The sequence below is a fragment of the Ictalurus punctatus genome, chromosome 5 (genome assembly GCF_001660625.3).
Source record: "Ictalurus punctatus breed USDA103 chromosome 5, Coco_2.0, whole genome shotgun sequence".
Taxonomy (NCBI): Eukaryota; Metazoa; Chordata; class Actinopteri; order Siluriformes; family Ictaluridae; genus Ictalurus; species Ictalurus punctatus.
The window spans coordinates 25,898,653-25,922,556 of NC_030420.2; the positions used below are offsets into that span (position 1 = coordinate 25,898,653).

At 38.9% G+C, this 23,904-nt stretch overlaps 1 long non-coding RNA gene across 1 annotated transcript; it reads right to left on the bottom strand.

The window, feature by feature from the left end:
* Window positions 1-583: 583 nt before the first annotated feature.
* Window positions 584-20,127, bottom strand: LOC124628191 (uncharacterized). Its single transcript, XR_006982559.2, has 3 exons — window positions 19,938-20,127; window positions 13,821-13,994; window positions 584-1,290 (listed from the first exon to the last, which is right to left on the bottom strand). It is a non-coding gene; the product is annotated as an uncharacterized LOC124628191 (long non-coding RNA).
* Window positions 20,128-23,904: the final 3,777 nt, after the last annotated feature.

The following is a 23,904-nucleotide window of genomic DNA, read 5'->3' on the forward strand; positions in this document are numbered from 1 at the left end:
CCGTGTCACATGACACAACCTAGTACTGAAAGTGTAGAACAACATGCGTGTGTGTGTGTTCACATCCATGCACATCTGGTGCTGGGGTTAATGGCTAAATAGATGGAGTTTAGAGCGTGCAAATTCACATGCAGCTTGTGTTTGTTCAGTTTTGGGCAAATCTAAAGTGCCAAATGTATAATATGTTGCCATTACTCGGAAGGCCAGCGGTTTATTTCACAAGGTCGGGTTCTTCATGTGATTCGAACTTTCATTTTTTATTATCATCTCAAGGGGAAGTGGAAGTGTAGTGGCAGGCCAGGTTTGTTTAACTTTATCTACAGTGGCCTTCTGTACAGTGCAAGTATTAAGTGTATATCTCACAATATATACCTCATATATGACAAGCAACCCTGTGGTTTAACAAATGCCCTCTTTTATAGTCTGCATCTATGCTTATCATACAGCTGCCACAAGGGGGAACTTCAGGATAAGAAAGTTTCCATTACAGATATTGGTGTTTGTCTCTACTTCTGGAGATTGAAATGAATTAAAGATAACATGAATATAATCACGCTTGTGACAGCAGAGAGGAATGAGATCTCTTTTGTCTTGAAAAACTCAATTTATGGGGGGAGTCTACAATTGCTCATTAATGATCTCAACATGAAAATATCTAACACTGGGATAAAATCAGTCCAATTCAGTTTGTTTCTTTGGAAAGACTTGTTACAACACATCTTTCAGATAGCTTACTACACACAAGTGTGTCATTTAAGATCAAGCCATTAGACGTGCTCAGTCACACACGTCATCTGGTGAAAACTGTAATGTTAAAGCTCAATAGGCATATTCCTAGAAAAGGGATTGTTCGGTTTCGAAACTTATAAAGGAACAAGCCGAATAAATCGTAAAGTTTTAAATGTAAACATTTTTTCCCAACTGTGTATACTGTCCACCGTTATCTACAAAGTGAACAGGTGGTTTTGGAATTATGTAAATTATAAAACATGGCAGGACTTCCACTTGAAGTTACAGCTTTAACTATGACTGTTGCAGAGTGATGACACTGGAGACTCCTTCCGTAAATGTAAAATATCTCCACACTGAAAACTTCACCATATCATCAATTATGATGCCCTGAGGATCAGTGGTGGCTTGGTGGTTAAGGCTCTGGAAGGTTGGGGATTCAAGTCCTGGCACTGCCAAACTGCCACTGTTTGGCCCTTGAGCAAGGCCCTTAACCTTAACCATAATCCTCTCTGCTCCAGGGGCGCTGTATCATGGCTGACCCTGTGCTCTGACGCCAACCTATATGAAGAAAAAAGAATTTCACTGTGCTGTAATATATATGTGACCAATAAAGACTCATTATCATTAAACATTTCTGTGTTGGTACTGTAGAAACAATATCATATTAGAATGAGCACATTAATATTAACCTTGCAGCTGAAACTACTTTCTGACCTGTGCTGTTATAGAAATGAATCAGAATTGAGCATATTTGCCTCACACCTCCGGGGTTGGGTGTTCGATTTCAGTCTCTGCCCTGTGTGCACAGAGTTTGCATGTTCTCCCTGTGCTTCGGGGTTTCCTCCGGGTACCCTGGTTTTCTTCCCCAGTCCAAAGAGATGCGTTGTACGGCTGATTGGCATCTCTAAATTGTCCGTAGTGTATAAATGGGTGTGTGATTGTGCCCTGCAATGGTTTGGCACCCTGTCCAGGGTGTCCCCTGCCTTGTAGCCTACTACATATCCTATGTAGTAGGATGGATGGATGGATATACTATTTTCTACAGTATTTAGTATAGTTACATACTATAGATATAATATTGTATTAGAATGAGTACATTAACACAAACCTTGCAGTCTGGATTACCATCAGAGTTGTTAAAGGAAATAAATCAACACCTTTTGACCAGTCAGAATTAAGCCTTTAACAGTGTTGCAGCATAAATATTACTTATTAATTTACCATTCCAAGACCATGGGCATTAACCTGTTGCTGTTTTAACAGCCTCCACTCTTTTGGGAAGGCTTTCCACTAGAATCTAGAGCATGGCTGTGGGGATTCGTAATCATTCAGCCACAAGAGCATTAGTGAGGCCAAGCACTGAGGTCAAGTGAGAAAACCTGGTGCGTAGTCTGTGTTCCAATTCATCCCAAAGGTGTTCTGACAGCTTGAGCTCAGGGTTCGGGTCACTCAAGTTCTTCCACCTGAACCTTGGCAAACCATGACTTTATGGACCTCACTTTTTGTCCACAGGAGCACTGTCCAGATGAAGTAGATTTGGGCCCCTTAGTTCCAGTGAAGGGGAAAATCTTTATTATACAGTGGTCACCAATCCTCTTCCTTGAGGTCTTCCTTCCTTCAGGTTTCATCTCCAACCAAAACTCACATCTGTTTCAGTTGATCAAGAGCTTCTTAAGGCAAAGATTAGGTGGTCATGTGAGCACGATCATGCTTGGAACTAAAGTCTTCAGGAAGGTAGATCTCCAGGAACAGGGTTGGTGACCACTGTGCTACAGCATACAAAAACATTCAAGACAATTGTATGCTTGCGACTTTGTGGCAACATTTTGGTGCAGACCAACTTATAGGTTAAAGGTCAGGTGTTTACATACTTTTGGCCACATAATGTATTTTCTCCTGGATCCACAAGTATCACATTCTTATTATTTTTTCTATTTTATGTAATGCCTCTATTCCTATATTTCATATTAATATATAGAGAACATTAGCACTTTGATTAGCCTGTTTCTACATCTACAGTTAACCATGAGATTAGTTAAGTTATTTAATACATACTTAGACAAACTTGGTTCTACCTGAAACCTTCACTAATAGAGAAAAACTCCCAGAGGAACAAACAGAAAAAACCCTTTAGAGTCCTACAGTTAATCTATATTTTTAAAGGTTGTAATATTAATATTTGTGCATTATGTGTACTTATTTGTAGTTGCACTAATAAGTGATACTGATCCGCATGAAATATTTGGTTTTGTTTTATTTGGGGCAGTTATGAGGGGAGGAATTCCAGCTTGGCGAGCAATCCGTGCACCTCTGGCACTCCTCCACTCCATTTCCTGTAGCATTACTCAGCCCTTTTTTTCTGGAAGTGTCCTCATTTTTCTGATGAAAATGACCAAGCAGAACCCCCATAAGGTGGGCTCAAAATAGTTGTTATTGTGGCTGTGTCTGAAATAGCATTTAATGAGAGCTGACTGAAGCTTCTGAATGGCTTTAAAGTGACATTCAGGAGAAAAAGAAGATGCCCTGCTCTCAGCACGAAGACTGCTGTTCTACAGTGTGTTTGTTCTGTCTGTCTTGTTGTCTCGGTCTTACTCAGAACTGGTTTGTCCTGTCTAGTTTGTAAAGCTTTAACTCATTGTAGCTGGGATTGCAGCCAGCCTAATGAAGTCTTTTATGTTTCTCAGGTACAGTTATCATCCTTTTTGTGTGTACTCTGCTCTATTCTTTGTCTAAGATTATATACAAGCATAGTGCTACAGTGCTATATTAATATAAAGTTGTTATGTTGATTTTTTACTTATGGGATTAAATGAAATGAAGTAGCTTCAGGCATTTTGATCATATGTACTGTATAATCCCAGATTAAGTTCATTTATAAGAAAAGGCTGAATCAACAGGAAGCTGAAAGAGAATCAGGTGTTAAAGTGTAAATTCCATGTTGCCTGCATGCATGTTTTGGAAAAGGCAGAAGTGAGAGACAGTAGAATGTGTGTGTGTGTGTGTGTGTGTGTGTGTGTGTGTGTGTGTGTGTGTGTGTGTGTGTGTGTGTGCGTGTGTGTGTGTGTTGATGGTGGTAATGGATATGTTTTTATAACTTGGTATGGACCAAATGCCCTCACAAGTTTAAAACTGGCAGCTGTTCCTATCTTTGTGGGGACATTTGACCAAGATATAACAACATGCCATTTATTTATTTATTTATTTTAACCAAAATATTTGACTGGTCCCCATGAGGAAAACTGCCTTTTGTAAAGCTGTGCCTTTTATTTAAAAAGAACTAATAGAACCCATAGGTTTAAGTGTTAGGTTTAATAATTATGTCAATGGAAGTTCCTCACAAGGATAGTAATACCAACTCCAACATGTTTTTGTGTCAACATATACAGTATATGCTTGCATGTGTATATTAGAACAAAATACAAAAGAATTAAAAGTGTGTGTGAGTAATAAATTCACACAGCAGGAGGTTCATGTTGTTTAGGAATGTAAATTTTTTTTCTGTGTGTGTGTATATGTGTGTGTGTGAGTGTGTGTGAGTGTGTGTATGAGTCAAGGCACTCCCTGTACCATGCGGTAATGACGTGAGCAGGACAGGTCTGAACAGACCAGGAAAAATACTGAAGGGTTGGGACCCGGCACCGGAACTCTTAAATAAGGAACTTATGCATTTCTCTCATTGGAGCTTCATTTTAGGTCTGTGTGAATGAGACGTGAACAACCTCATTTGAAAAACCCCCCAGAAATTACAACTTTTTAAATTTCTTTCTCGATTTCTTTCTCTCTCTATCTGTCTGTCTCAGGAAAAATTAGTTTCCCTTTTTTGTACACTAGACGTCATTCAAGATTACATTAGTGCATTGCACTAATGTAAACCCAGAGCATACTAAAAGTGTGACATGAAAACAAGTAGCTTATGTTTGACAGCAGGCAATTGCATTTCCTGTACTATTACTCATACTTTTAATGTTGTCTGTTATGGCTCTGTGTCCTGTGCTATGTACACCACCCTCTCTCTCTCTCTCTCTCTCTCTCTCTCTCTCTCTCTCTCTCTCTCTCTCTCTCTCTCTCTCTCTCTCTTTTCCCCCCCTCAGCCCAAGTCACACAAATGAACAATCCAATAACATCAATAACATCAATCTGCTGTGTTGAAAAAGCTTATGTTCTTCATTTTCTTTTTATGTTGAAAGAACTTATGTTCTTTGCTTTATCCCGTGATACTCAGGTCACAAAGTTCCCACTAAGAACATCAATTTTGCTATAATTGTAAACGTGATTGATTTAGGATCATTAGATTATATTCGGTATACTGGGGAAATGGAAATCAATTCTGTTCATGTTTCTCAAATCCCTTTCATTCAGCTGGTCCCAAATAAATTTACATACGTTACTGACATAATCACTAATAATCTAATTAAGTAGTTAAATATCACTGTTGATTAAGCAAAATTGTTTTCTGTTATACCTCAAAGTTAAACTGTTGACTCCTAGCTATTGCAACCTGTTGATTTCCATTCCAACATTTTATTTGTTTTTGTTGCTGTTTATTTTGTTGTAGTGCAAAATATACAATTTTCAGTTATAAAAGTGGTTGAATTAAGATACAAAAAACTTTTTCACGACAAGCTAAAGGTGACTTAAAAATTTTGAAAAAAAAACAACAACAACCAAAAATGCTGCTGCAGTGAAAAGTGCTTGTACTGTGGTCAGATAGGGCTAATAGATATGTGTGTATGTGTGTATGTGTGTGTACTTGTGTGTGTGAGTGTGTGTCATATTGGTCTGTCACACAGCCACAGATCATATTATGAGAATCCAAGTCAGTCCCATCCCCCAGTGCCTTAGGTTATTCATTAATCTGGAATTTCCAAACTTCCATGTGGACACAATAATCTGAATTTATTTTTTAACAATCTCTCTCTCTCTCTCTCTCTCTCTCTCTCTCTCTCTCTCTCTCTCTCTCTCTCTCTCTCTCTCTCTCTCTCTCTCTAGCCTCAACCCCCCTACCCCCACCCGCTCAACAGGCTCTCGTCAGCCAGTCTGCTTTCATTATCGCTCTCCTTTTCCACACTTTACTCTCACACCCTCCTCCTCTCTCTCACCCTTATTTCATCTGGAAGACTTCCTGGGAAGGAATGCGTGTGGAAACTCCTGGAAAACGAAAGCCATTGCAATTCAGAAAGCATTGCTGTCTCAGCGTGTATACACACATGACTCAATGTTTTCCTCTGAGACAGGAGACATTTGCAGTCCTGCAGCTCTACTTGCTCAGCAACAGGACATCTTTTAACAAATTCCGGCACAGTGGAAACTCCCAGAGGAATTTTGAAGTCTTCATTAAACTTTTATAAGTCAATGCCTCCTAACTTAAATATTGTGATGGGGCTTATTGTCTACTTCAGGGTGTTTTTGGCGAGGGTGTTGTATCTCTCTGTAGGTTGGGTATTTGGAGCATTGTATGAATTGAATTAGTGGATCCAGACAACACCAGGTGCAAGGTGGGAATCCATCCTGGATGAGAGTGTAGTCCATTACTGGGCACCACACACACACACCAATAGCCAATCCACCTGGCTTGTTTCAAGGAGGCAGGAGGAAACCAGGAGGAAACCCCTCACGGACATAAGGAGAACATGCTAAGCTCAACACGGTCAGAAACCCATGCTCAGGATCAAACCACGGATGCTGGATCTGTGAGGCGGCAACGCTACCCACTGTTCCACTGTGCTGACCTGTTCTGATAATTGTCTTTACAATATGGAAAGCGCCACTCACTTATTGATAAACTGCACATTTCTGTCAGAGGCCACATAGCTATACAGTATATGGTGGTTGTGACTCAGGTGGTAGAGTGGGTTGTCCACTAATCGTAGGGTTGGCGGTTCGATTCCTGGCCCGCATGACTCCACGTGCCGAAGTGTCCTTGGGCAAGACTCTGATCCCCAAGTTGCTCCTGATGGCAAGTTAGCATCTTGCATGGCAGCTCTGCTATCGTTGGTGTGTGAGTGAATGGGTGAATGATACACAGTGTAAAGCTCTTTGGATAAGTGTGCCATTTATATGACAAATCAAGGCAAAAGGTCAAATATATGTTGCAAAACAAAACCTCCAGTACAACAGATTGTACTCAAGGAAAATGTCAATACAACAATAAGGATTGTATTTAATTCAATACTCTTGTTGCATGTACACTTCTAATGACAAACTGTGCTGTAAAAGTCCAACCTTGATCTGACATATTTAACAACATAAACAGATGGAACAGACATGAGGTAAGTTCATGCTGTTCTGAGGGTGCCCTCTAACCACATCTCAATATTTCTGAGACGTGCTTCCATAGCAACATGCTATGTTCTCCGTCACATGCTCATAAGTAGACTGTTTGGCCTTCGTCACTGAGATGCAATTGGCTACAAACTAAGAGCGGTGCTTCCCCTAACACTTCCTTCCTTTTCTCACTGACGTGTTTTGCATGTACGCGTGTGAATGTGTGAATGTGTTTGTGTTGTATTAGGATTGTAAACAAAAAGCACTACCGTAGTGTACTTTGCTGACATAGGAGACCACCACAGTCATTATAATGAACTCTTAACCAGTTCTAACCAGCTAAAGTGGATTAGTTAGATAGTACATCTTGTTTTTGTTTGTCATTTTGAACCCTTGCCCTTATGTTTGTGGTTGCATGTCACTCTAACACTGTGTTATAGCTTTCAAATTTACTATGATTTTTAGCATTGCTTCACCTGCAGAGAAGTGCATGGACACTACTGAGACCATAAAAATCATCTTCGTCTTTTCATTTAGAAACTCCAACACACATAAAACAGTCACAGAGTAACAGAAATATGATACTATGGTCAGGTGTGTGAGTGTATGTGTACTCTCAGTCTGTCACTGAGCCAATTACAAAAATGTCATCTTTGAGCTCCTAATGATTTTAGAACAAAGTGCTGTCATATGCAATAAAAAAAATAGAGGATGGCCTACTATTTAAAAAAAAAAGCAGTATATTTTGGAGCAATAGTTACAAGCATAAAGTTTCGTAAAGAAATGATTGGCACAGAAAAATCTAATTACCTTGTGTAACCTCAAAATCTTGTGTAGCTTTAGTGTTTGCAGAGGCAAAGTAATACAAACAGAAATGTACGCACATTGCTTTTCCTGTCTGTTGCTGACACATCAAGTCCATCTACATTTCACATGCTGAACTGCTAACATTTGAATGCTAGTCTTTTTAATATGCAGCCACATCAAATGTACCAGCTGCGGAGCTTTTATGAAAGGGTCGCATTTGAGGAATAGGATAAACAGAAAACCTAACAGGCAAATGTGCATTTCCTGTTATTTTAAATATACTACGATTCTTTAATATGAGCCCAGCTTCCCAAGCACCTCATAACTAGAGATTCAGACATGTGGATACCCATGCCTGGACAGCATATATGCTGATGAAGGTGTAGATAGAAAATTATGAAAAGGTAGAACAGAGGGTTGTGAGGATGAATCAAAGTATTTTCCTTTGTCTTGGTCTGTATGTTTGTATATGCAAAGACTTTATGGCTAAAACAGACTTATACCTATTGTTGTGTCAATGTGCTAATGACCCTTTTCCACAAGGGATCATACTCAAAAGCATAACTGAATGTAAAAATCTAGATGGATGAGAGAAGCAAAAATCCAGTTTATTGTTCAAAAAACAACAAGAGATCCAATCAGTGAGGCGTCCCAAAGTGATCTGAATCTGTACACAGACTCAATACCCTATTTATACAGTCTTATCTTTAGTCCAGTTATCTCATTCTTTTGAAATCCCAATATGTTTTAATGATGTATGTATGTATGCATGCATGTATCTATCTATCTATCTATCTATCTATCTATCTATCTATCTATCTATCTATCTAATCCTCAGGGAATTTGACCATGCAAATTCCCAACTGTTACTGTTAAAGGGATAGTTCACCCAAAAATGAAAACTGTGTCGTCAGTTATTTACCCTCATGTTGTTCCAAACCCACAAGACTTTCATTCATCTTCAGAACACAAATGAAGCCATCTTTTAATAAAACCTTATTTTTACAGTCCAGTAACCAAAACTTTCCAGCTCCAGTTAGTCCAGAATACAGCTGCAAGAGTCCTTACTAGAACCTGAAGATACAACCACATCACCCCTACCTTATCCACACTGCATTGGCACCCAGTAAAATTTTGCATTGATTATAAAATACTATTATTGACCTATAAAGCACTGAATAGCCACAGTACCTGAGCAAAATTTCAGTCTTTTATGATCCACCACACCTACTTCGATCAAAAAAAGATGAACGAAAGCCTTACGGGTCATGAGGGTGAGTAAATGATGACAGATTTTTCTGTCATTTTTAGATGACCTATCCCTTTAAACTTATGTTTTTTGGACCTTGGGATTTTTGCTCATTTAAGTCAGTGGATAGAATAAATTAAATGTGCTAGACTATATTACTATAGTGGCTATTTAACTTGCACCTACTGAGAAGGTGTGTGTGGGAGCAGCCACAATAAATCTCAGGTAAGCTATGAAAAGAAGCACAGTGCACATGAGCGGGTGAGGAATGTAGGAAGGTGTGGATGTGTAACAAGTCCTTTCAAAACGTCACACCCACACAGACATAGTCAACTTCCTGTTGGTTCTACCACAGTGTACCTACTGAGTGTGTGTGATTGTGTGTGCATGAAGTCACGTACAAGTCGGGGAAATAAGTATTGGACACGTGAAAAAAAATTTTCAGTAAATATATTTCCATTGAGGTTATTCACATGAAATTTTCACCAGACATCAGTATTAGCTCAAGAAATCCACACATATAAAGAATTCACAACATTAAAGTCCATAAATAAAGTTATGTGTAATAAAGTGGAATAACACAGGACAAAAGTATTGAATATGCTAACATGCTAAATGTATTTAATACTTAGTGGAGAAGCCTTTGTTTGTAACGAAAGCTTCAAGACACTTCCTGTATGAAGAAATGAATCGGCTGCAGTATTCAGGTGTGATTTTGGCCCATTCTTGTAAACATGCTGTCTTTAAATCTTTTTCAATTGGATTCAAGTCAGGTGACTGACTGGGCCATTCTAACACCTTGATTTTTTTTCCTCTGAAACCAATTGAGAGTTTCCTTTGCTATATGATTTGGATTGTTGTCCTGCTGGAAGCTCCACCCACGTCTCATCTTCATCATCCTGGTGGATGGCAGCAGATTCTTCTCAAGAATCTCCCGGTAAAGGGCTCCATTCATCGTTCCTTCAATTATATGAAGTCTGCCAGTACCATGCGATGAAAAACAGCCCCACACCATGATGCTTCCACCTCCAAACTTCACTGTTGGTATAATGTTTTTAGGGTGATGTGCAGTGTCATTTCTTCTCCAAACAGGGTGTGTAGTATGACAGCCAAAAAGTTACATTTTGCTTTCGTCTGACCAGACTACACTCTCCCAGTATTTCAATGAGGTATACTTTAAACGAGCTTCGACATGCCTTTTCTTTAGTAATGTAGTCTTGCGGGGTGAGTATAAGCAGTGGAGTGCCTATTGTTTTCTCTGTGACAATGGCACCTGCTGCCTCTAAGTGTTTCTGGAGCTCTTTCCGTGTGTTCCTTGGCTCTTGGGCTACTTTTCTGACTATTCTTCTGACTCCCTGGTCAGAAATCTTGCTAGGAGCTCCTGTGCGTGGCCGGTTGATGACGGAGTGATGTTGCTTCCACTTGCGGATAATGGCCCCAATGGTGCCTACTGGAGAATTCATCCATCCATCCATCCATATTCTACCGCTTACTTCTTCTTCAGGGTCACAGGGGAACCTGGTGCCAATCCCAGGGAGCATCGGGCACAAGGCGGGGTACAACCTGGACAGAGTACTGGAGGATTCAGAAGTTTTGAAATACGTCTGTATCCGATTCCATTAATATGTTTTGCAACAATAAGGCTGCGAAGGTCTTGGGAGAGCTCTTTGCTTTTACCCATCATGGATGTTTCTTGTGTGAAACCATGGTAACGAAAAGCCTTTTTATAGACCATCAATTTACTAACCCCGCTGATATTAATTTGCACAGATAGGGGGTATAATTACTTATGGATTTCAGCTGGTTCCTTGCCTTACCTTGCCTTGGAGAACTGCTTTTCCTGTGTCTTTCCACTTTATTACACATAACTTTATTTATGGAATTTAATGTTGTGAATTCTATATATTTCCATATTTCTTGAGCTAATATTGATGTCTGGTGAAAATTTCATGTGAATAACCTCATTGGAAATATATTTACTGAAAAAAATGTTGACCCGTCCAATACTTATTTCCCCCACTGTAAGTGCGTGTGTCTTTCAGATTCATTCCTTATCCATTTATCTCTGTGATGTGCCAGAAGTTGACCTATGCCTTAATTCTTGATCAGATGAGCATGACTCAATTGATGTTCTTCTTTAGGTGTGGCAAATAGAAAGAAGCCAGAAAAGGCTGAGCAGCCCAAGCAAAAGACGACTTCTTCCTTTTCTGAAGTGGACCTGAATTACGGGAGATCTTTCTCAGATTGCATCAGTCTGGCTGACATAAACCGTAGGGGGTGCAGGCATCTAAACCGCAGCTCAAAGCATCACTGAATGAGACATATCACAAATCCATGAGACTACTGTAGCTGGGGTGTGGGTAGGATGGATTTTTAAAAGTGAGCTAAACAGATCTTTGTCCCTTTTATTAATTACTATTTTTGAATATAAACTGATTCAGCTTTACAAAACCAACCTGCATGATTAAATGGTATGCACTTATATAGCGCTTTTTTTCAAGGCACTTTACACTGTGTCTCATTCACCCATTCACACTCATGGTACCAGAGCTGCCATGCAAGGGGCTAACTTGCCATTGGGAGCAACCTGGGGTTCAGTGTCTTACTCAAGGACACTTCGACACGTGGAGTCACGTGGGATTAGTGGACAACCCGCTCTACCACCTGAGCCACAGCCGCCAATTAACCTCTTAAACTTAAGAAATGTAAAGGGAGAGAGTTGAAGTTGGGGGCAGCTGTAATTACAAAGTTAATTAGTTAACTTTGACAAAAAATGTGACATGAGACATTGAGATTATATGCATTCATTGTGCTTAAATGTGTACACTACTTATGTCATTCATTCCTTCATTCATTTATCTTCAGCAGCCACTATTCTGGTCAACATACATTCACGCATTCATTCATACCTAGGGGAAATTTAGTATAGTCAATCCACCAAGTAGCAGTTTGTCAGAGCTGAAACTGGGAGAAAACCCACAGAGACACAAGGAGAACATGCAAAAATCCACACAGACAGTAACTGGAGTTCAGAATCGAACTGTGGATCCTGGAACTGTGAAATGCAACCTACCCACTGTGCCAGGATATCACCCTTATTTTATGTTGTGTTATGTCATGTCACGCTACGTTAAGTTGCATTATGTTACATTACATTACATTATATTATGTTATGTTATTTGTGAATATGTAAATGTAATGGATTTCAACATATGCTTCATTCAAGCATGCAAAAAAAACACAAAAGGGTGGATGAAGTTGCGTTTTTTGACGGACATGAGTCATAGGCCTTACAAAGCTAGAGCGGAATGAAATCTTGGTTAAAAGAGAAGTAGATCTCTTCCGTGAGATGGATAACGAAAAATGCTCCATGCAGCACCTCCAGTGTGAATTGGCTTTAAGGTTTGTAATCCAGTAAATACATAGAAAACATACAAAATGATTAAGCTAATGTGATATTATAAGCGTGAGGAGTGATAGACCAGGAGATTAAACCTTAAAATGCTAATTTATATAAAAAGGAATTTTTCTTAAATGTATCAAGTTTCAAGCTTTTCATGTGAATAGACAACATGATTTGGATAAAACAACAAGTCTACTGAAAGCAGTTCAATAATCACATATCAAAATGGGGCTTGTATGATGTGAAAGGAGAAACTTTAATAAAGATGACTGTGTCAGAGTTCACTTCCTTAGCAGGCTCAGCACCCAAAAGGAAGCTAAACCAATAGGCTGAACTCTGGTAATCTGGGAATTTTTTAAATAGTAAATGCAGAATGCACACATTTGCAGGTTCAGGTTTTCTAAAGGGAATCAATACTGAAAGTACTTTAGCCATACACTTTTTGTTGTAACTCCTAAATTCCTATTTGTGTATAATTCCCCTTTGGTTCTAGATCCCTAGATTTGCCTATGTTATATACACTAAATGTGTATGGACACCTGACTATCACACATACAATACGTGGGTCTTCCCCAAAATGGTGCCACAAAGGTGGACACACAATTATCTAGAATGTCTTTCTATCCTGTAGAATTACAGCTTCCCCTCAGTTACACTAAGGGACCCAAACATGTTCCAGCAATGCCCTGTGCACAAAACAAGGCTCATAAAGATATAGTTTGCCAAGGTTGATGTGGAAAAACTCAAGTGGCCTGACATCAACCCTACTGAACACCTCTGGGATGAACTGGCATGCCAAATTTACATCAGGCCTCCTTGCCCAATATCATCTCCTGACCTCACTAATGCTCTTGTGTCTGAATGAGCAAATACCCATAGGCATGTACCAAAGTCTACTGGAAACCTTCCCAGAAGAGTAGACGTTATTATAACAGCAAAGTAGTAGACTAAATCTGGAATGGGATGTTCAAAAAGCACATATGATGATTTTTACTTTACTTTACTTATGTAGAGTTCACCAAGCATGCCATTTTGAACCCATTCACACTGAATACATTTATATTTGTAGTCTAACACACATCTGATTGACTGGAGTGAAATCTGATTGCTGTATTGCACCTGATATACAAATGAAATGAAGTAAACAAAATAAAACATGTTTATTTCAAAACAAGTTGGGCCTTGGCTTATTATTGGATGTTATTAATCTCTTTGAATAGTTTAAAAAAGCCTCTGAGATTTTGAATTTGTTAAAGCCCCTGTTTTTTTGTTTGTTTGTTTGTTTGTTTGTTTGTTTGTTTGTTTTTTTAAAAATCTGTAGCTAGTTACATATAAAACTATGTTTTTTTTTAAACTGAGAATCACCTGGAAGTCTTCTTGTGTGCTGCTAGAGAGAGGATGAAGTGTAGGAATTGGAAAGCCTGTTCTGGGCTGATGGGAGCGTCAAAATATGTGTTGTGCAGATGCACCTACTGTACATGAACCAGTCCAGTGGTTGCATCTGACAACCAGAGGGAGAATGAGAGGTGAGCACCAATGCTGAACAAACAAAACAGGGTAAAGTTAGCAGTGATAATAAGGGCAAGCACATCAATCTTACAGGTGCCACAGAAGTCCTGAAATGCCTAGAACGTAAGAAAAAATACAATCACCACATTAGAAGAGAAGACGGTTGATTGGAGTCAGCTTTGGAGGATAGTTTAACTGTAACTCCATAGTCACAGGCTGTTAAGCAGATAGCTTCATATGGACTACATGAAGAGCACGGGAAAGATTGCTGTATGCCAGTATATTTATTGAAAATACTGCGTCATGAGTCCCTTTTTTTTTTTTTTTTTGGAACATCTTGGCATGCTTGAACATGTACACAATAAAATATCCTGATAATTCTCTTCAAACCTACTGGCAAAAATGTTTAAGAGATCTTTCACATAACCTACCAAAGCTCTGTATGCCAATTTTACTTTAGTTTTTTTTTTACTTTATCTGTCTAAAGAAGAAATGATACACATAAAGAGAAAATGATCAATCCTAGCATACTACTTTTTAAATAGAGCCTACACTCTACAGAAAACCTATGTCTTTGACTTTAAAAAAAAAACCAACCCAGATACTAATTCCAGGAAATGTCTGTGATTTCAAAAGTCAGATTTATCTAACCTAAACCATTGCACCTTTTTAAAAGCGGACCTATCAAAAATGGTTATGACTCATTTGATCAGGTTAGTGCTGCAATGCAAAGCCCTTTCTTTCTTTCTGTTTATTTGTTCCTCCCATTTGCATTATCTACACAGGAAGGAAACGATCCAATATCACATTGTGGGCAGACGGTTGAGATTCCACCACGTGAGTTTTTGAGACGTACTTTTTTTCATACCCACTTGCGTTCTTACACACAAAGCCAATATCAGCCTGATCTGATTGTGAAAGTGGCCTATTTTGAGCGACCTGCACTGTTTTCCTATCTCATTGTGCTAGGGGCAATGACATCAGACACAACCTTTGCCGTGCTGTGGCAAGAGCGGCGTAGCTCTAAGCCAGAAACACAGATCAGTGCTGCAAAAGCATGTTTGCCGCTAACTAATGGAACACTTTGAGGTGCCACTCATGTGCCACAGCTAACAGTCGATGCGTCTGTCTGAAGTGTACAGCTTAAAGCTGATTCGAAAGTTTTCTGAATGTTAAGAGTTACTTCCTCTGTTGCTTTCTGTCAAAATCATAGTTCTTGGAACCATGATATAATACAGGTGTAGGTGTTCATTGTTTGAGACAACTGTCTTACAAATGATTCATAGTTATTGCCTCAAGGCTTCAATTATGATTCTTCACACATTGTTTACAGTTGATGATGGATTATTCTGAGATATGAATCACTTAATCTCCAGTCACCGTCATCAAATACATCCTCCTGTCTGAGCTACATCTTAAAAATGTGCGTCACAATATGCGTACCCAATTTGCCCTAAGCCTGATAACTATTTCAAAATGACATTAACACTCACTGTTGTGGGTTCATTCTGTCTACTGAAACATGCTGCATGTCAGACTTGGACTTGGACAACTTCAACTGCCAATCACAGAACACTCCATATTTTGCGAACACACATGCCTGTAAATGTGATCATATTCATACATGGTGTATCATCTATAGCAGGGGTCTTCAATCTTGTCCACAAAGGGCCGGAGTGGCTGCAGGCTTTCATTCCAACCAGACAGGAGTTACACCTGTTTCCATTTGTATAATCAGTTATCTTGGACTCCAATCAATTATCAAGTGTGCCTCCTATTTGGCTAGAATGAAGGCCTGCAGCCACATTGGCTCTTTGCAGATAAAATTGAAGACCCCTAATCTGCAGATATGACACACCCTGTCAGTGCACCTCTGCACTGACATGGGTTGCATCTCTGCTCCCCAGTGTTGTAAGAACAGGAAAGCATGCTGTTGCTCAACCCTGGGCCTTATGATGTGAACCTTGCGGCCTCACGACACGTCAAGCGGACGCTGTCACTACGCGGCCACTATGGCCAGAATAAGAGAAGTACAGTGTGTGTTGAAATCTGGGCCTGCATAAAGTCAGAGCTCCTCCTCTTACGGACAGCACAGACGCCTGAGTTCCCGACAATGGCACCACCAAAAACCGGACTTCCGCCTATCTTGGACATGCTGCGGTTTTTCTTCAAGTCTTCTGAACGAGCTTGTTCGAGGGTCCATGGATCACCTAGTTCTGCTTGACAGTACCACACTGGCCAAACGTTAGAAAGAAACAGGGAAAAATATTGCTAGGGCTCACTTTCTAGACAAAGCTTACCTAATGCATTGTGCTGTCAGATTCTGACTTCTGACCTAACTGAACATTCATTTGACATATAGACAATACATTTTTCCAAGTTTTTGAAAGGGTCATCATTGTAATGTATAATGTAATAATAGCTATGCATTTATGTCACATTGCATCAAGAAGTGAGATAGTAGTAGATTTCCCACCAGTTCAGTGACAGAAACCGCAAAATTAGCCAGATAAATCTCTGCTATAGTGTGTTATCATGTTAAATTGCAGAAATCTTTCATTTGAACCCTGAGCAGGATTTTTTTGTGTGTCTTGACTTTTGGAATGCCAGGATTCTGCCCAACCTGCTTTCTTAGCACTCCATGATGCCTTCTTATGCTTGTGTGTATGTATGAGGATTGCTTAAACTGAATAATTGATGCTACACAGAGCACAGAAATATGGGATACACTGCCCCTGGTTTAGTTCTTCTATGTTCTGGTAGTGCCTCTCTTTCAAATTCAGAGTCAGTTGGTGAAATATCTGTATAATCATCTCCATTTGACATGGCATGACTGCTGCATATTTGGCCACACTGCTGCTATCTTGTTATTGCATGACTAAGGTTGCTTGAGCACGTTCAGCAATTAAACCAGGCAATGTTACTGTAATTCAAAGGCAAGGCAAATGAGTTTGTACTATGTTTGAATCAACTCACCCATTTTCCCAATGTGGCATTTTGACAAAAAACATTTTAATGTTAAAATCACTCCCCCCAGTTTATAATTTTATAAGGATTTATAAGTTTATAAGATTTAAAAGGATTCACACCCTTGCTGAAACTCAGGAAAGATGAATATGAAGCTAATAAAAATGGAGGGTGCTGTATAGTTTTATTACAACAAATATATATTTTTTTTCAATCATAAATGTTTTATTAAATTTTACATTGTTCTTCAAAAGAACACCACTGAGCCTCTTCCTGTAATGTCTCACAAAGTTCCATGCAGAAAAAATTAAGACGTACAGTATGTTTGGGTTATTCCTATACAGTTTTCCTGTTCCATACTAATGAAGCTCTATTATTAGGACAATGACTGTGCTTAATGTTTAGTTGAACTGCTTTTCAATCCATCCACCTCTTTTGAGTTCAAAGTTTTTTTCTTGTCTTGATGGGTGACTTATTTGACATATGGCCTACAGTTGAGTTTCCGGAGGTTGAGAGCAATAAAAAAAAAAAAAAAAGGAATATTTTCAGAAATGCCAATTTCTTTATGGGAGTCAATAATTTTACCACATATGTTGTTGAGAGAAAATACTATTAAAGGAAGATCATATATGAACAATGTTTGTCACAGAAAATTTTAAAAAAAAAAAGTTGCTTTGGCTGTTTCAGTGGAATTTTCATGCAATATTAATTTTACACAATCATTTTTGCACATTCTCTTGAAGTGTACTAATAATTTTGAGTTGACTGTTGACTGTTTATAGCAACCCATTGGCTATATTCCTGGCCTCTAAAGACCTTTTTGGCAGAATTTTATTTTTCTGTCAGTTTGTGTTTCTTCCTTTTTATTGTTGCCATTTAGTCTTTTGTATCGAAGGGAAATGTGAAAAGATGATTGAATGGTAAATATGAATCATAGCTGGAGACCTCATGAGATGTGATGCAGAAAGCTGACTGGGTGTGTCATGAGTTCTGTAATGATGTAGGATTTCACTGGGACCTAGTGGAGCAAGTTAAGATAATGAATACCAGCTATTTATATCTCATTTGACACATGCTTTCTCATCCCAAAATTTAATTGTGTGTGCATTTAGAAAGGACATTTACTTATGTTAACACACAGCCTACATCTATACAAATTCAGTTTTTGTCTTGGCACCACAGGTGTGTGTGTGTGTGTGTGTGTGTGTGTGTGTGTGTGTGTGTGTGTGTGTGGATATTCCTGTATATTGGAGAAATCGTTTTGTTATTTGGAATTCAACATCCACAGATAATTTTTCTTATACACATAAGTAGTGATCAAATCATTTCATTAATGTGTACCTGCTCAGAATATGCGAATAAATGCAAATCAAGTTTTTGCTGGTAAAAGAAATGGCATGGTGCCAGTGTAAATGAGACACGCCCTACTGTTCTCTCTGCTCAACAGTGGTAAAAGTGATAAAAGGGTTGCTTATGAGTTCTTTGAATAGTTTTTAAATGGTAAAATGGTTATTACCTTCCAAAGGGGTTCTACTTGGAATCACGGAAAACCTCTGTTAAAGAGTTTTCATTTAAACGGGGGTTTCCTTCAGGTACAGAAACATGCGTTGTATGAAGCTCATTTTGATTAACAGTGATGTGGTTAAAGGAGTAAAAACACTGTGAGACAAATTTGCTTTTACGTCCAAACTTCAAGGGTTCCTCAAGAGGGAAACTTAAATAAGGGTGCTAGATGGAACAAAGGGTGTTGGGCAATGGCGCCACATAACTCAGTACACATAATTACTTTAAATCTGGGGGAAAACATATTATTTTGTAATTAGCTAGAAATTCTGTTAAGTGCCAAATTAATCATTTACCACAACAGTCAACTTGTTAAGAGTAAGCCTATGCATGGACATAAGTAGCATTGAGGACAGTGAGGTCAGGACCCCTGTAATTTTATACATTCCCCTGCTAGCAGAATGTAGCCTATTACATGGAAAAAATACTTGCATTCCAATACTATTCAGTCAGTACTGATAACTGGTTTTCAACTGACCTCAGAGCAGCTAAGGAGGACGCTTGTGGTTTACCCATACTTCTTGGCGAGAGGAATGCTACACACATATTACAGGCTAATATCTCACATAGCTATGGTATAAATGTGTAAGTATATGCAAGAGCATATGACATGACATATGTGAGTGATTTTTCGAGCAGCTGGTTTTAAATTAGACTATTTTGCTAGACCAGCTTGCTAGTTGCAGTGACTTAAGTTAAAGTAAGTGCCTTATCTGGATATAAATAAACACTAGTTTAATGATGGTATTTATGCAAAGTTACTCATTAATAATGTGCTACAAGCATGATAATTTCAATATCAACTATTGTCTTAATGATATACTATCATGAATGTAATTCAGAAACTTTCAGAAATTCAGAAAGATAAACTAAATATGGTCTTGTACCCCAAAATATCTAACTTAATAAAATTAAATGGTTTGTAGTCAGAGAAGTTTATGAAGGAATCGACGTACAAGATAATGGAGATTAAAAGTATATATATATATTTAGTAAACATTTGGCAATTTGATATATATTTACTGCAAATTGGACCAAACAAATGTTGATCATGTTTAAGGCCTTTGTCTGTGTGTGTGTGTGTGTGTGTGTGTGTGTGTGTGTGTGTGTGTGTGTGTGTGTGTGTATGTGTGTGTGCGTGTGTGTGAGGTGCCTAAGTACAGCGTGTCCCAAAAGTCTCCATACATAGGGGAAATTAACACTTTTTAGCAAAATGTCTTCCAAAATACTTTCATACTTATTTTATATTATATATATTTTTTCAGACAGCCTTTAAGAACGCCTTTGACAAAAGAAGAACGTACTGAAATCATTCTCATGGCTGGATCGGGAAGCTGTCGCAAGGTTGCGATGGACTTTAACAGGAAACATGGCAAGCACATCACACACAACAATGTTGCCAAACTTATTAACAAATTCAAAAAGACTGGAAGTGTTACGTACCAACCGAGAAGTGGACGTCCACAAACATCCACTGATGAAGGCACAACAACATGGTGCTGGCAAACACAGTCCCATGCAGTATGTGTATTGAGTGCATACCTTACATTATAAAAGCAAGAAAATCTAGTTAGTGTCAGCCCATAGTTTACTAAAGCACACTGGCTTAGTGGTTAGTGTGCCTGCCTTACACCTCTAGGGTTAGGGGGTCGAATCCCACCTCCACCCTGCGTGTGCAGTGTCTGCATGTTCTCCCTGTGCTGCAGGGGGTTTCCTCTGGGTACTCCGGATTTCTCCCCCAGTCCAAAGACATGCATTGTAGGCTGATTGGCATTTCCAAATGAATAATAATAATATGTTTAACGCCTAATAATATGTTTAACGCCTTTCCAGAGCTTGAGGACACTTTACCATATCAATACAATAAAACATAAACAATGAACAATGATGGACAAACACAAAATGTGAAAAACAATGAACAATCAGACACAGAAAATGAAAAACACAGTACAGATAGAATAGTCACTGAGAAAAAATGCATAGCAACACATTAAGACAAATAACACTGAAAACAGATATGTTTTAAGTTGGGATTTGAACTCGGAGATGGATGTGATGCTGGGAAGTGTCAAAGGGAGTGAATTCCAGATCTTGGGTGCTACAACACTAAAAGACCTGCCAGCCATTGTGGAGAGACGAGATCTGGGGACAGAGAGGAGTGTGTTCGTAGTGTGTCAATGTGTGTGTGATTGCACCCTGCAGTGGGTTGGCGCACTGTCCAGGGTGTCCCCTGCCTTGTGCCCCCAGTTCCCCGTGAACCCTGTGTACAATAAGTCATATGGAAAATGGATGGATGGATGGATATTGCAAGTGTCAACGGATACAAACCCGACCAGTGTGATAACACTGGCAGCAAATGAATCATACAAAGAATACAAAAGTCAAGGAGTTCAAGCACTGTGAGACAAATTTGCATCGAGCATTCATGATTTTCCTACAGTGCAGCAGTTATTAAAGTGTCAACATTCTGCTGTCTAGCACGTTGCTTTCTAAATGGTTTTATTATCGCTTTCCTGTGTGTGTGTGGGGGGGGGGGGGGGGGGGGGTACACATGGTTTTCAATAGTGAAAGAACTCAACAACATGAAAAAAAAGTCTTAAAATAGAGAAGCGAGTCTAACCACCCACTAAATGTCTGTTAAAGACAGAGTCAGAGCTTTGGTGGAACTGTTCAGCTGTGTTCTCTCAAAAAGGGTTTGAATTTCACCCAGATTAATCACTTCTAACTCAACCACGCCATTCCTAGAGAAATAACTTCCTGGAATAGTGCTGAAAGAAGGCATGCATCTGAGATAGGATGTGTTTCTCCTAAAAATAAATAATTAAATAAAACATTGTAGTGTAGCTGATTTGGAGCTCGTTTCATCATGTTTGGATGCAGGACCGCTTGGTCTGTTTTGCAGGAGGAATTACGCAACAACCATTTACGACCACGAGCCCCGACACTGCCGGTAAACTCCGGTCGGGAACAAAAGTGGGCGTGTCTTTCCGTCCAGGAGGAGACGCTTATGTAGGAATGATCATGTGGGAAAACCCAGCGCGCGCGACCTGGAGACCTGGACACGAGCATGACTCCAGGGGGCGGGGTTTAATCCACCGCTTCCGGTGATTGACCCATACTGTGCCAGAGAGTCGGAAAGTCCAAAGTGTCGTGTACTCTGTGTACCCATGTGTTCACAGGATACAAAGGTCTTATTAATGCGTGTAGCGTATATATGAGCATTTTTACATGACGGAAGAGAAGTTAGAAACGTAATTAAAGATGGAGGGGAAAAAAAAAGTTAGGCTCAGTTCTGCCTCTGTGAGAATGACTAGCTGATTCAGAAGACAAGTTTCCCAGCTTCCTATTTTTCTTAAAAAGTGAAAATTGAGTTAACAATAGGGCAACTCTGGGATAGATTATTACTTTTGCTGAAATGTTTTTATTTATATTTAACCCCCCCCCCCATTTTTATTAGATCTAGCGTTATTGAATTGAAAGGAGATTAGTTGTTGACCTCAAATAGCATGGTTGATCCCATTCAGGCAAACACATAGACCTGACCTACCAATACATCTTAAAGAAAGACACTGATTAAGAGCCTACTGTTAATTATATAAAAAGGCATTCTACAAAAGCTCTACACAAAAAACAAACAAACTGATTTTACCACTCTCTACTACTTTTTTAAATAACAGCTATAGCTTTTGGCAGATGCCCTTATCCAGAGCGACTTACATTTATCTCATTTATACAACTGAGCAATTGAGGTTAAGGGCCTTGCCCAAGTGCTCAACACTGGTAGCTTGGTAGTGCTGGGGCTTGAACTCCTGATCAGTAACTCAGAGCCTTAAACCACTGAGCCACCACTGCCACAGTTACATTTAAATAGTGCTTTTCTAGACAATCAAAGTGCTTTACATAGTGGGGGGGGGGGGGGGGGGGGGGCTCAACTACCACTAGTGTGTTAGTGTGTGGCATCCACCTGGATGATGTGACGGCAGCCATAGTGCGCCAGAACACCCACACACTGGCTATTAGTGGAGAGTTGGAGAGTGATGTATACAATTCAGAGATGAGGATTATTAGGGGGCCATGAGAGAGAAGGACCAATGGGGAATTTCGCCAGGACACCGGGGACATCTTTACTACTCTGAAAGAGCTATGCAGTTTTTGGATCTGCAACCTATGGGGAATAAAGATAGTGGAGAGATGGAAATTGCCTTTCTAGGATCTTATCTTATCACCAGGGTCATATCATTCATGCTTTGGGTAACATCTCTGGGTCCTATGTTCATGCTCATGATATCCCTTTGAAATACAGATCAGACAATATCTCAAATCTGATCCAATGCTGATCCACTATTTATGCCAGTATTCACCTAAATACTGATTCTCAGTATTACATCAATGTATCCCTAGTGGTTTTACCTTTTTTCCAGTTGGCTAAACCATGAAACTAACAAGGAAAAATGTTAACTTTCTATCAGAACCTGATGTACATGAGAAAACATGCCAAATCTGATCCAGTACATATCCAGCATTTTAGGCCACTATTAGTCTCACTACTGATACCCGGTATCAGATTGGTACATACCTAGTAGTTTGAAAATTTTCAGCTGATTAAATGGGAAACCAACAAGGAACTAATGTAAATGTTTTGGAAGTTGATATACAGATGTGGCAACATCCCTTTTCAAATTAAAACTCTTGAGTATTGTATAAAGACACTCACTGTGAAGTTATGATAACCAAGTTTTTTGTACATTCAACCAATTCAGTCTTGTAACCTTATTATCTTTGCAACTATTTTTTTCTCCTGTGATAAATTGCTTTTGCAACTTCATTTTTAAAGATATAAAATTAAAATAATGACACTAATAACTTTAATCACCATGTGTGGCTGAAACAATAGTAATGTAACCATTTGTGAGATACATGACATTTATTTACATTTATGGCACAGTTACAAATACATGCATGTGAGATACAATTTTGTGGCACAAATTATATATATATATATATATATATATATATATATATATATATATATATATATATATATATATATATATATATATACTTGCATGTTTTTAGTGGTTTTGAAAACATACTACAATAGAAAGCATTGATATATATAGGCAAAATGGTTTATAACATTGTTTTAGTTTGTTAAAAGGTGTCTTCACATTTATTGCTTGGAAAACTGTAACATATCTTTGTCTAACTGTTCTTTTGCTCTGTGTCTAATTTTTGCGTCAGCATAGTAGCTGTTCTTGAGTAGTGCTTGTGATGGTTGGGAAACAGAAAAAGCCACTCTGAAGGAGAAGGAAGTGACATTGAGCAACACACAGCTACCCTAGTTTTCTCCTCCAGAATGGGAAGTGTTGTGAAATGTCTTTCATGCAAAAACAATGACAGGTCACCAGGC